This window comes from Plodia interpunctella, chromosome 22 (genome assembly GCF_027563975.2).
Source record: "Plodia interpunctella isolate USDA-ARS_2022_Savannah chromosome 22, ilPloInte3.2, whole genome shotgun sequence".
NCBI classification, from domain to species: Eukaryota; Metazoa; Arthropoda; class Insecta; order Lepidoptera; family Pyralidae; genus Plodia; species Plodia interpunctella.
In genome coordinates this window covers 6263820-6279518 of record NC_071315.1, presented here as the reverse complement: position 1 = coordinate 6279518, position 15699 = coordinate 6263820, and positions in this window count along the sequence as shown.

The window sequence follows — 15699 nt, the reverse complement described above, 5'->3', positions numbered from 1 at the left end:
AGATGGTAGAATTTTGATTTCACATCTCTCCGATAGATGACACTTCAAAATTTTCCTTATAATTCTATAATAAATCCGCCAGGGGCAGCATTGTCTACAGTATACAAATTGAAAGGTTAATGCCGACTGCACACTGTCGTCGAACTGTTCGCCAATCTTTAGCGTATTCGGTATTCATTGTTGGTCTTTCACTTCGTGTCAAATGCATGTTATTATTGTAAAAAAAAGAAAAAAAAAATTAACTGTCAGACAAACAACAAATAAACATTTTTTTATAACACTAAGAGGACATAAAAATAGCTGAACACAATTATAATTGTTCATATTGCGTAATTTGTATTAGGAGTGCATGGAATGTATGGAGTGTGCGTATGGAATTAATATTTATACGCGTAATAATAATGTTTTAGCACACTGATATACCACAATATGTATTCATAGTATGTGATACAACAAGTAATAAAATATATATTATTTATTATATCATACTATAACTGATGTCAGTAATGCCGGCTCCAGACTGTCGCCGAACTCAGATGCCGACGGGAATTCGTGAACATTGCCTAGTTAGTACGAGTGATTTTATTTACCACAATGAAAAACCAGCAATGTATACGAAATCCGCCAAGGTTTGCGGCGAAGTGTTGCATTTAATTTCTCACCATCGAATCCATTCGTAGTGAGACGCAGCGAACCGATCACATTGCGGTGTGGTTGTCGTTGCGTCACAACGGCGGCGTCATAGTGAGGTGCAAATAGCAAAGTCGTACTACGCATACTGTTCGACGACAGTGTGGTGCCAACATTACAGATAGACCATTACTCAGAGCACGAAGGTTGAAGAACCATAAGCCTTCTTTTGGAGTGTCATTACGTGGCATCAACAAGAGAAGCGTTTCAAGGTAGCCGAGGTACAGTCAACAGCATATCATGTTACCTTGCATGAACCCCTATGGTATGTGGTATAGCGGCGAGTTTGCTATGAATTTGGGTAGGTGATATGCTGTTGACTATTAGCGAAGCCTATCATACACAATAAACACTTAAACAGCTTCTTGAAGGGCTGGTCTGACCAGATTAAGACTAGCGTGTAGTGGTCATGAACATATATATATGTATATACTAGCTTTTGCCCACAACTTCGTACGCGAGTAAAAATCCGTTTACCGTGGGAATTTCAGGAAATCCTTTCTTAGTGCTCCCCTACATGGCCCTAGGAACCAACACACCAAATTTCAGCTTTCTACGCTCAGTAGTTTCAACTGTGCGTTGTCTGTCAGTCGACTGACTACTCAGTAACGCAAGAGTTTAATATATGTATATAGATTGAATTTCCAAAATATAAATCGCAATTTTATATATTAAAGACAATCGGCGGCAATCTTATCTGTCAAATGAAAACATATTTGAACCGAGAACACTTGTATAATTTATTCTTTTATCAATGGCCAGTGTGTACTAAACATAAAACGACAAAACAGTAGTACTGATCCCTCACTCAGAAAGAAGGCTATATAAATTAGTAAAGCACGTAATATCTGCGAATCTAGCCTTCAACAAGTTTATTTGTTAGACAAATTAAAAAACTCTCGACTTACAATATTCATTTCGCTACAAATTTTGAACGGCTGGACCGATTTTGATCACACACGTATCTATGAAACACCGTATAAAAATTAGCTATCAAATAGAAAAAAAATAGCATCCAATTCGGTTCATCCGCTGATGATCTTCGGTGCCACGTACATATACAGACAGATACACTTAGCTGTTAAACTTTAACACCCCTCTTCTTGCGTCGGGAGTTAAAAAAGGTTGTGGTCTAACAGCCATGTCCCATTGCGCTCCGTCGTAGTCCGTCACGTTGACGGCTCAATGCAAAACAACGTTAAATTGTATTATAATTTCGACGTCACGACAACAACGGAGCTGCAATCTGCTGCGTCGTCACGACGGACCGCAACGCAGCAACGAGCATGGCTCTTAGGGAATGTAACTCTTATATCGACTATACAATTCTACGTTGTTTTACATGGACCCGTCAACGGAGGACAACGGAGCGCAACGGAGCAGTGGGGCATGGCTTTTGATCAAAATAAATAAATAAATAAATATATGCTAGGACAAATCACACAGATTGAGCTAGCCCCAAAGTAAGTTCAAGACTTGTGTTATGGGATACTAACTCAACGATACTATATTTTATAACAAATACATATATAGATAAAATCCAAGAACCAGGCAAATCAGAAAAAGATCATTTTCCATCATGACCCCGACCGGGGATCGAACCCAGGATCCCTCGGTTCAGTGGCAAGAACTTTACCACTGCGCCACCCGAGGCCGTCAAAATAATTTGTTTTATTCAATTTCAAATATAAAACCGTTACAGCGTGAGAACCTGACACTTGGGCTATCATTGAATGCCACACCATCGCACATAACAGGAAATGCATTGACATAACAATCATTATTATTTAATTACCAGGTAATTAGCTGAGCTTGAACGCTATTCTGATGACTAATATGTTTGAATTCACTTGAACAGAGTTGTCAATGGACAACACTCATAATATAACCGTTTGAGCGTGAATATGTAACAAATATAGTCACAAACTTTCGCCTTTATAACATTAATGGGACGCGATAAAATATAATATAAGTTAGTTATACCAAAAATAATTTAACTAGGTACAAAAATAACCAAGCCTAGTTGAACTTAAACCAAAAATGTTGCTACTTCAAGGACGAACACTATCAAATAAATTGATTATTATCAATCCGTATGAAAAAATATGCGCGCACGCACACATACATGCAAGACCACACACACGCGAGTGCGTGTGCGCAGCCCTATGTTGCAATCCCTTAAATAGGACGAGCCACTAATAGAAAGACGCAGGGCCGGCGCCAGGGCGATACCTATCTCTTTCTTTTCACTTCCGCGTCGTTCAGATTAGATTAGGTGGTGTCATGGGTCCCTGGTACTGAATTATTGATTCTCTTATACAATGAAATATTTAAATGTTACATGAAGGAATTACATTTTTTTTAACAGAGGTTCTGTACACTGTACATATGTGCAAATACAACGAAAACAAATATAGAATAGTATATTATTACGAATTTTTTTTTTATTAAAACGTTATTAATTACTATGAAAAAGAAACAGAGAAAACGTTTCTCTACTTGATAATTTTTTAATAAAAAAAAAAACTTATTTTATAAGTTTTCTTTTTTCAAAATATGCAACAGATTTAAAATTATTGGCAGATGGAAATAATTATTTTTGTGTTGTATGTGTATTGTGTTTTGTATTACAAAACAAACTATTTTATTAAAAATACATACAAACCTAGAATATAGTATGTTGAAACAATTGACAACAAAATCAAACAGATTTATCATAATTTTATCAGTTGAAAAGTTTCTCCCGAAATACAAATAAAATACATACATACCACACAAGCACGAACTCTCTCTGTATCTCTCTCACTCTACGTCGAGCTGCCGTCACCAAGACGATATCATATGTTTTTCTAAAAAACTTTTTTTTATAATCAGTTCATTAGACTACTAGATTTACATCTATACTATAATCTAAATATTATAATAAAGGTAAGATAAACGTGTGTGAGTTTGTATGTTTGAGGCGGGATATCTCCGAAACTACTGAACCGGTTTCAAAAATTATTTCACTATTATAAATGTACATTATCAATCATACAAGATTGTTATAGGCTATATTTGATATCAAAATTCCCACGGGAGCGAAGCCCCGGGCAACATCTAGTTTGTAATAAGATCAAAATCGATCTTCCCTAATCCGGCCCTGGTATAAAACTTTAAAAGAGTGTTTGCATCTTTTAGTTAACGTTTTGGGTCACGCCCGTCCACTGTGTGCGTGCCTATGATAACTCTATCACACATTAATGAGCTATCCAGTAGCTATGACACAGATTATATAATGGATGTATGACGTGTAAAGGGCCAGGAATATTTGAGAGGTAAAAAAAAAAAACTTTTTGTCCAGGGGACAATTTGTACAAGATGATAAATAAGGTATTTCTTAATTAACTGCTCGCTTCAATCTAGCAAAATTCACATTTTTAAATTCTTTATTAATACAGAAGAGATATATGACAGAAAAGCGACCCGTACAAAGGCGGGCGTATTCCATAAAGGGATTTCTTCCAGTCAATCGAATCTCTTTGTTTCATCTTCGTATGTTTCCAGTTACATTCCGGACTGCGACGCCCCGAACACCGGGTGAGACCTCAACCCTCCTTGGGAAAGCTATTGTTGCCGCATCAGCGTCCCTTTAGTCGCCTCGCACGTATATAGAGTGGTCCCATTTTAGGGCGGTATACACGCCACAAGTATTTTTTTTTACATACTAGGATGCTGAAAAGTGTAAGTATTCAGAATTTATTTGCGAGTTTTTAATCATCTCAATGTTTTATCGGTATACGGTTGTATGCCACTGCATTCCCAATGGCCAAAATCTAGATGTTATTCTTCCATAACTAATTACTCACATAGTGAGAATACCCTGTTAATGTATGTGTTATATTAGCACACTAGCTTTTGCCCGCGGCTTCGCCCGCGTTTATTACGTGCGTTCGTCCGTAACTTATTTTCGTCAGTTCTTTCTCGATGTAGGAGCTTTTATTCAACTTTTTTGTGTTATTTGTTAAAATTGAATTGACAGTAATTATTAGAAAAGAACCTAGGCTCCAATACTCAACAACTGCCAGACGAGCAATTAAAAAACAAATATAATAAAAATATTTTTAGTAGACCAAGCTACCAACACCGTAACATAAGTCCAATTTTTACTTTAAAAAATAATACAAATATGCTAATTCTGTACTAAATATACAAAATCTTAGGAAACAAAGTAGACGCAGCGGACGGGCGATTGAAACAAAATTAAACTAATTACAAGTCACAGACGACACATTAACATACAATCAAACGTTGGAATAGTTAGTTCATATTGACCCGATGCCCAGCCGTGGACCTTGGCAGGACTTGAGCTACTTCTGGATCAGTTACTTTGTAAAAAAAAACTATAGATACCTTCCTTATTCATTATAATATTTATACTTCTATACTAACAACAGATTTTATAGAGAGAAAATATGTAACTACCTCGGTGGCACAGTGGTAAAGTGCTTGCCTCTGACCCGAGTGGTCCTGGGATCTACCTCGGCACCGGTCGGATCATGATGGCAAATGATCGTTTTCTGATTGACCCGGGTCTTGGATCTTTTATATGTATTTGTAAAATATAGTATCGTTGAGTTGGTATCTCATAACACAAGTCTCGAACTTGCTTTGGGGCTAGCTCGATCTGTGTGATTTGTCCTGATATATTTATTTATTTGTTCGCCGCGAACTTAGATCTCGCGAACACAATATATTTTTACAAAATTGTGAATATTTCAAAAAAGACTTGGCCTGGCTTTGCAAACTTAAAAATTATATTGGAAGATTCTAAATACCTTTTTAACTTCATCTAAATCAGACCAACAGTTCCAAAAATAAACTATTTGCTCAAGCATCATATACTGATGAAATCCATCCTGGTTTTGTATAACTAAGTAACAAACACCTTATATTAAAATCTGTAGTCATACCCCCTTATATTAAAAACGTTATTCTCTGATTAGCCTCGGAATTTATTCTTTGTATTTGTCTCGTTCTGTCAAATGCTGAAAAGAGAGAGAGGGACAAAACAAAGAAAAAACTACTCCAAGCGTAATCAGAGAATTAAATGTTTACTAATAAGGCGGATAGAGTCCACTCGAATGAAGTCGCGGTCATCACTGACTATCACATAATTGGAATTAATAATTTTTATTTCTCGTCTATTAGACACTTAAACCTTATAAACTATGAGGAAAATGCATATTATATGCATATTATATCAAAGTTGTCTTTCGTTTCACTGGAAAATACCTCATCCCCACCACTGTCAGGTGACACACTTTCGCTGGGCGTGCGCAGCCACTATTTGAATGCTAAGAAGAGGTTATGCTTGGACGAAAAATATGCTTCTTGGGACCCTTTACCTTTAAATTGATAAAGATATTATTATACAGGACCTGTCTTTTAAGTTTAAACAGAAATTATGTTTAACTTTTGATCGTCGGGTCGTGATTTTCGATCACTATACACCAAGATAACTTTTTCTTTGTTCGTATATAACATTGCGTATTACTGAAACTAAAGAAACACTAGTGATGTTATCGGGGTTCGGGCGTCGCTCGTCAATGTTTTAATAATCAATATTTCACGTGAGCTTCCCTTTTTCCAATTGACCTTTGCCCAACAGTGGGTCACATCAAAGCTTATAAAAAAAATCACATGAGTAACACAACGCCCGAATTGCATTGTTGATTCTACATAAGCTAATCATGTTTCAATAGTTGTTCTTAATGCGTGTCAATAAGTGCTACAAATTGAAAGATAAATTTGGTTTAAAGTTAGCAGAATATACACACGCGGCTTGTATAATTTTCTAGAATAGGTACGCGATGCTGTAGAAATATTTAATATTATTATTATATATTAATGTGTAAAAAGTACTTCCTTTCTTTGTGACTCTGAAAATGATACGTATTTAGTGAAATTCGTGAAATTGAAATTGATTTAAATGATGCTTCTTATGATGGAATGGCCATGGATTGGATCTCCACTGATATTCAGTATAATTTTTACCATCGGATATTCTTAAAAGAAAATTTTAGTCATCATCATTACATGTCATTTATGACGTGTCACGACATCATTATACTTTCGATAACATTGACCAGCATTACATAAAGCTGTGCCAGATTAAATTAGTTTTTAACCAACCTCGAATGTAGGTAACCGCACTGCCTACCAAGGCGGCATGACTAGCGCGCGGTTACGCAACAAACCACTCTCACTTTCGCGAGCTGAGGCCGCGAGCTTTGATTTGTTCTAATGCCATCCGTTAGTTGCTGCTGTGTTATGTTCTCCTGGTATTTTATGTCGTTTATACCTAGTAAATAATAAGAATTTTAACCGACTTGTTTTGTCTGTGTATGTATTTGCAGAATGAGTTTAAACATCTTTGCGCGTGATGATGATAAATGAAACAAACTTAGCAATTCTAAATTCTAAACCTCTGTTGATAATTACAATTTGACAAGGAAGTTTTATCATACTTTTATTTTGGGTCAACACCCCTTGTAAATCTGTTATTCAATTTTGATTCCATAACACTTGAATTCAATAGCTGAAGTGAATAACAGAAAATTTATTTTATTATGAAACCATTTATAATATAGTCATCAACTATTTTGTAGGTTAAGTACAAATAAATAAATAATATTAAATAAAAAAATATATTAGGACAAATCACACAGATTGAGCTAGCCCCAAAGTAAGTTCGAGACTTGTGTTTATGGGATACTAACTCAATGATACTATATTTTATAACAAATACAAATATAGATAAACATCCAAGACCCGGGCCAATTAGAAAAAGATCATTTTCCATAATGACCCGACCGGGGATCGAACCCGGGACCTCTCGGTTCGGAGGCAAGTACTTTACCACTGCTGAAGTAAGTATGAGATTTTTTTTGTCAGTTATCTTTGTTATATGTATACAGAATACATACACAGACTTCGGGTAAAGACAAGAGTTTGAACACTCGAAGGCCGTGTGATTAAACTGATGGGCAAGTCTCTCGTATGTGAGTAACCCTTTCCCTTGTTTGATCTTAACCATCTGAGGTAAAGTAGAAGCAGTTGGCATAGTTTCTGTTTTTCTTTCGCATCCAGACCAGCATCCAAGAATAATTAAGTATTATCAAAAATATATCATCTTCATCTGCAGACCTCCGTGACCGACTGCTGGGTCCTTCCGTCCTCCTTCCATCTCCGCCAACCATCTGTCCTGGACCTTCCTAGCTGCTGAAATGTCCTATATTCAGTTTTCCATTTGTAGGATACCACTAGGTTATATATGTTTTTATTATTTATTTCATTTGAAACTAATTTTTGCGGCTTCATCCGCGTTTCTTTCTCAATGTCTCACAATGAAACCTATGCCAGAGTTTAAGTTAACCATCCACTATAAGACTGTCAAAACCGCAACAAATTTTATCAAGTCGCGCGATGCGCGAACTAACACAGACAGACACAAAAATTCTGAAAAAAAAAAATATTTTGTTTTCTATTTGTTTCATAAAAACCACACATAAATATTTAACTTTTCATATAGCTCCTTTGTGACATACGTAGCTCACTTACAGTTTTATTATAATGTACTAGCTGCGGTCCGGGGCTTCGCTCCCGTGGGAATTTCGGGATAAAAAGTACCTTATGTGTTATTCCAGGTTAAATTCTATCCGTGTACCAAATTTCATAACAATCGGTCCAGTAGACTTTGCGTGAAAGAGTAACAAACATACACACACACATACATATAGATAGATCTGGCCAAGTCTATATATTTATTTAAAACATAAAAGATTTTTAATATTGATATGATAATATCTACGTAATAACTTAAGACAGAAGGTCCCTTAAGTAGGGATTAAATAAATTAATCGATTAGGTATTACATGCATCTCACAACTTTTTACGGTAGAAAAACTGAGCTGCGAGACTTGGGTTTTTTACAGCATTTTTTTTTATGACAAAATTTATTCTACTGGGCAGTAATAATAATAATATACCCCTTACTTACCTTCTTCTTCAAAAAGCTGGCATCCTCAATACTTGCAGAATCGTTAGAAAATCTATTTTTTTAGAAAAATAATTATTAAAATGTCTTTGCTTGGCCAAAAGCCCGTGAAGATATTCAACGTCCCCTGAGAAGGGTGTAGTAGTAGATCCGCATATGTAGTTCCATTTTCAAAAAAATATATCGTGTACACATAAACAAACCAAATACAATTTTGGAAAGAGAAAACAAGAATACACATAAAGAACCCGGTATAACCGAAGCCATATAAGTCCTTACAAGGAAACGCCCAACTTTCGCTGTCTAAAAGTCACGTTTTTTGACTGACGCGAAAATGCGAGGAGAATTCAAATGTACGAGTGACGATTTTCCTAACGTTGTGTTTAACGAGAATGTGGCTTCATATTTTTTTTTTACTAGCATTTGCCTGCGGCTTCGCCCGCGTTAATTATGTGCACATATTTTATTTTTGTCAATATCTCAAGTTCCAAGCAACGTATTTCGATGAGACCACCCATGCCAGATTTTAAGTTACACCGTCTACTATTTAACTGTGAAAACCGAATTAAATTCCATCTAGTAGTTTTCTTTTATAGCTCACTTTAGCGACCCGTCACGGCTTCGTTCGGATAAAATCATTACAAATTATGCACCTAAACGTTCCTGTTGAATCACTCTATCTAATTAAAAAGTCCGCATCAAAATGCGTTGCGTATATTTAAAGATATAGGGATAAACAGCGGAAAGTTACTTTGTTTTATGTTATGTAGTACAGGCGTAACCAGGGGAGGATTTTAGGAGTTAAAAAAAATGTTAAGTGGAATAAAACACAAACAAATAGTTTCTCGCGGTGGAGATCGAATCCAGGACCTCCTGATAGACAGATGTGTAATTAAAAGTGTAGAGTCACAAAGAACTAGGGTCCTTTTGCTCGCTGGCATTGACCTGGCAAATGATTCAGCTGTAAGGAATTCGGTGTCTTCACACGCTAGTTGCATCACACGTCACCTGGACACATTACGATTTGTTAGACAGACAGATAATTTTGGACGCCAAAATCGCAAAGTTACAATACATTCGATCTCCCATCCCTATGGAGTGGTAACAGCACTAATGACGTGCTGTGATTGGCCGACGGCACGCGGCATACCGAGAATTATCCAAGACCCGACATGTTTTTTATTGCTCTTGATAATTAGATCCAAGTTTATATATAGATATATGTATATATACAATATATCCTGGTAAACTGGTTCACATTTTAGTGCGAGTGTTGTGCAAGAGTTAAGTTTGTTGGTATTAAAAAAGTTAAAATTAAAAATTAAAACTAAATTATAAATATTGTTTTGCCACATTAAGGTGGGCCACATGCCTGTATGTCGGTTGTACAAAAACTTCATTTACATGTATAAAATTAAAATAAAAACTAAATTATAAATACTAAATTAATATTAATAAAAAATTGATACTAAATATATATACATATATGCAAGAGTTAAGTTTGTAGTTATTAAAAAAGTTAAAATATAATAATATATAATACACAACACTCGCACTAAAATGTGAACCAGTTTACCGGGATATATTGTAATTGAGATATAGTCCCAGTGTCATTTAAAGCTTCCTATAGGAATAGAGGCAAAGAAAACTAGAACTAGTAAGGACACTCTCCGCCCCTTATTCGAAATGATTTCTTGCCTTTTGTTCGCCTTCTCCACAGATTATATAATACTTCCAGGCCTCTCCGATTACACTCAAGAGTTCAGTCGAATTATGTTCTAACTCAGGCACATTGGCGTGTTGAGTTTTAAGTACACGGACTTTAGCTGTTAGCATAGTGTCATTTGGCTATTTGGCCTCATACGCATATACATGAATGTAGCCCATTTGAGCCTCATGCATACATGAACAAGCCATGGAGTTACCGCTTACCCCACTAGTTTGCCTCAACCTCGCGTATTGTCACACAACTAGAAAAATATTCTGTAAATTATGCTTGTGAAAGTAATTTCCACCAGTTATTAAAAAAACGACAGATTTTTATATGTAACTAGGGGTTTTCATCAAAATCAACAAAACAATATTTTTAAAGACCATATTTTAAATAATTTTGTACTCATGTTTAATAGACATAGCAATGTGGAATGTAATACACAGAATTGTTAATAAAATCGTTTTTGTAAATAAATAAATTTTATTTTGAAATAAAGATTTGAAAATAACATAACATACCTAATAACAAATTACAAACAACTCTGATTAACAAATGAAATAATATGCTATTATTATTTATTATCAACATTTTTTCTTCACCCATTTTCTTATAAGGTCAGGAGAGCAAGTACCAGGATAACATGACAGACAAGACATGTCAGTAAGAACTGCTGCCAACCTATGCGGTCCTAGTAACACCCCACTACGGGGTGCGGTGAGCGGTCTGACTGTGACGCAACCGCGCCAGCGCTATGTACTGCACTTGCCGAGGATTGGCTTTTACGATATTTTGAATAAAAAAATATACTCGATCAAGTATAGATTATTACAAAATACAGATAAGTCTGGAAAAAATGTTACAAGTGACATTTTCAACACAAATTATTTATTAATAAGGGCGTTTCGCTTTGGCCAAAAATTAAGTCTTGTCAAGATCACCGCAAATAGAGAAATATTTATGTTAAAATATGCATTCTATTTTATATGCCTAATTCATGTATATTTGTAAAACCGATAGATTTTAGACATTGAAACATTTTATAATATGTTATTAAACACTAATATTTTTTGCATATTCATTATTACCCGGAGATTCTAAGCCTCTGACGATAACATTTAACTGCGCAGACTGAGGATGTGAGAAAATGTGTATAACTTGCATGATTGATCGATGGAAATAGTGGATTATGGAAGGATAAGACAATAGATCGGACACAGATATACGTAGATAGGATATCATAATGCGGAGGAAGTGGAAACAAAATATTTTAGATAACACATATATAAGTGGGATGAATGATATGAAGAAAATTATATTACAAATATATACACTAATATTAGTGAATAGTATTTATGTACGCAAAACAGTGTATAAAACTTAAATAGTAAGCTTAGTTCAAAGCTATTACTTTCTTCAATAGAAAATTATTTTTTAATAATATAATAATAATTATTATTTTGGTTTGTATGTATTGATATATATGTAGTCTTATGTAAATATGCTTTGCTATTTTTATTTTATATATGTAGTTATTATTGTATTTTAGTATGTGGTAGTATTTGTGTTTAAGTTACTTTTTTGCGCCGGACAACTTTTCTCTGTTTCTCCTAATGGTTAGCCGGGAGAGAATGCCATATGTTTGTAAGTAATTTTTTACTTGGAACAAAGGTTTTATAAATAAATAAATAAAATTTCCCAGCATATCAGCAAAAGAAAAATAACTATTATCATTTAAATATTATATCATATAAAAGGATATTTAAAAAAATATATTAAAAACAATAGCCTGACCAATGCACGGTGGCATGTCGTCTCAATGAGTGGGTAAGTAGGCGAGCGACAGCAGAAAGTGGTCGGTGACGCAACCGCGCCGGTAACCCAGTCACCGTGCCGTACCAGACGACACCATCTACCACGATTTGCTTACCAAGATACTGTAGGAGTTGATGAAGTTCTGAGCTAAGACTCCTTCGTACTCCTGTAGTCCTAGTATTCCTGAAGAGAATTTGCATAACACCGACACAATCTACACAATGATAGATACAAAAATAAAAAAAAAAAACACAATTCACGATTTGTTTACCAAGATACTGTATAATGTCCTGAGCTAAGACTCCTTCGTCCTTCTGTAGTCCTAGTATTCCTGAAGATAAATAGCATAATACCAACACGATCACAAAAAGAAAAAAGAACCCACAATTCACGATTTGCTTACCAAGATACTATATGATGTCCTGAGCTAAGACTCCTTCGTCCTTCTGTAGTCCTAGTATTCCTGAAAATGATTTGCATAATACCGGCACAAACTACAAATTACCCGAAACAGCCTATAGCCAGTATTGTGCCAAGAAACAGTGACTTTCAGGAGTCGACCTCCTTCCAGTTCCTTCATCTTGTCGAGTCGGAATGGCTATTCAGACGATGTTGACCAGAGGCCACGCTGATCGCTCTGCCCCGTTCAGGTTCAAGTAAATCTGTCATAGTGCAGGACGTGGTGCAGTTGGGAGAGGATGGCTAGTCTTCCCTCCTTCTGATGCCGTAATATCCCTGAGAGACACTAACCCCTCAAGATTAATAATACTTTTGAGGAGACTTTGCCCAACGCTGGGACGGTAAAGGTTAAAAAGAAGGTTAAGAATGTTAAGGTTAAGAATTAAAATCCTAATTAATATTATAAATGCGAAACTAAGTTTGTTTGTTACCTGTTCACGCTATCTACTGAACGAATCTTCTTGAAATGTAGTTAGTATACAGTAATGTAGTTTGAAATATGGAGATTGGACAAAGAATACCTACCTTTTATCCCGAAAAAAATAACTGTTCCCGTGGAAATTTACGCGGGCGAAGCCGCGGGAAAAAGTAAGTACAAAATACATAAGTGCACGTGCCGACAAGATTTATTTTGCATATAAATACAATAAATTATGTAATATGATACGTATGTTATGTGATATCAAAGTCAGCTATTTTGGAAATCACATGTTTTTACACATTTGTTGCTGCGATAGTGGCGGTTAAGTCACTCTCACAATGGTTTGTCAATGACCAAAATATGTATTAAATAAATAAATAATAATAATATTAGGACAAATGACACAGATTGAACTAGCCCCAAAGTAAGTTCGAGACTCGTGTTACGGGATACTAACTCAACGATACTATATTTTATAACAAATACATATATAGATAAACATCCAAGACTCGGGTCAAACAGAAAAAGATCATTTTCCATCATGACCCGGTCGAGGATGGAACACGTGACCTCTCGGTTCAGAGGCAAGCACTTTACCACTGCGTCACCGAGATCGTCAAAATTTTGGAGCTTCTCCGCGCTCCGGAAAGCACGTTAAGCCGTTGGTCGCTGTTGTATTTGCAGTCGTTAAAACCCGTCAATCCTCAATAGCCCCCGTTGTGAGTCATGGTCCATACTCCATATCCATTAATGCCCTCATTAATGGAGGCCAGTTCCTCAGCAGGTAGGCACGTTTAAATGGCTGATGATGAAGATTGCTCACCACGCGGACCTATGCTGCTTGGTGGGTTAAAACGCCTGTAAAACAGCCTGCCTTATAAAGAGATAAGTAAATGTGTTTGACTAGCTGTTGCCATTTTTAATTAAGATTGACGTCAGGCAGGCGGCCGGTCGTGAAATCAAAGTCGTGAGACTTGTTTTTGAAACTTTGAGATAATAAAATCTGTTAATTTTATTTCGGTTTAAAACGTTTCAAGCATAATGACTATTTGGACCGTTGCGTAAAACCGAAAAAGAATTTCATATTTTTTTCATTTATCACTGAAATAGATAACCCACGTATCGCTCGTGTCTCATCGCTAACATCTCGATGCAATCGTTATATTATAATCGATTCTATTTCGTATCGATTACTGCGTGATGATAGGACGGACGGATAAACGGTCACGTGTTGCAATGTTTTCGAAATGTACATGTGATGTGGGTCTGTGAAATATCTGAATTAACCCCTATCGTTAAAGAGGGGTGTGTAAGTAATAATTTTTTTATTAGGTTATATTACTAGTTACATGCTTTTTTATTCAACTTGCAATGTATATTATAATGTATATTCGGGTGGAATCTTGTAACTCAATTTCGAAGCAGGTATCTTCAATCGATTAAGCTGAAATTATGTACACATGTTTAGTTTGGATGTCCTGATGGTGCACCCAGAAACGGCTCCCGACGAGGGAACACCTCAATGGTTCAATGGTTTGCTACACGATTATTTTGTCACGCATCTAATTCAATAAGATCTATGATAATAATAAAAGTTTGTGTCAAAAATGTTATTTTTGTAAAATATTTTTTCTTAATGCTAATAAATACTTTTTTTTTATGTTATTCCACGATGAAAAGAGAGAGGTGGTTTGAACTATGAACCTGAAGAATTGAGAAAAATTTTGAAACGAGTTTTATTTTTATTATTTTATACAAATAATCAATGAAGTAAGTATTAGTTAAGTAATTTATATAATAATAATATTACTTGGCCCAAGAGGTCCTGCGAAAGATTTAGTCGATAACAAGTTTTATTATACTTAAAATCAAGGTTATCAAATTCCGCATTTTTGCGTCCTGAAATCACCCACTTGTTATTCACCTGGACGCTTGAAATCTATAAGAATTTTCATTTTTTTTTTTCGTTTCTTTAAATCGCCTAGGTAATAGATTTATTATGGAATGTGTGTCTAATACTGTTGTGAGATTTTATTCAAATCGCCTAAAGGCATCTGTCTTGTTTTTTTTTATTTATAACTATCTACCGCTATCAAGTGGCAAGTTGTCACATACCCTGTAATAAACTCTAAAAATAAATAGTCGACCGGTATGCAGATTTCACGATGTTTTCCTTAACCGGAAGCAAATGGTGGCATATGAAAACTACTATACATAAGTCAGATTGGACAAACGCCTGTGGTACGAGCAGGAATCGAACCTGAACCTTTCGTTTACCACAAATAACCACTTGACCACCACCGCAATTAAACTTGTTTCTTTTATCATTACGGCAAAGAATAAAAGGAATGTCTAAAACAAAACAAACAAGTAAACTAGGTTATTTATTTATTTATTATATTATTACTTTTATAAATATAACAGCTGTCAAGCTTTGCAAAAAGTATTTTTAAATTCATATTGTAGGTATTCGACAAAAATATAACTTATTTATGTGACGATACACGTCCAAAAATAATCCAAATCACCGCAATACCGAAGTAGGTAAGATACCGCACAAAATTA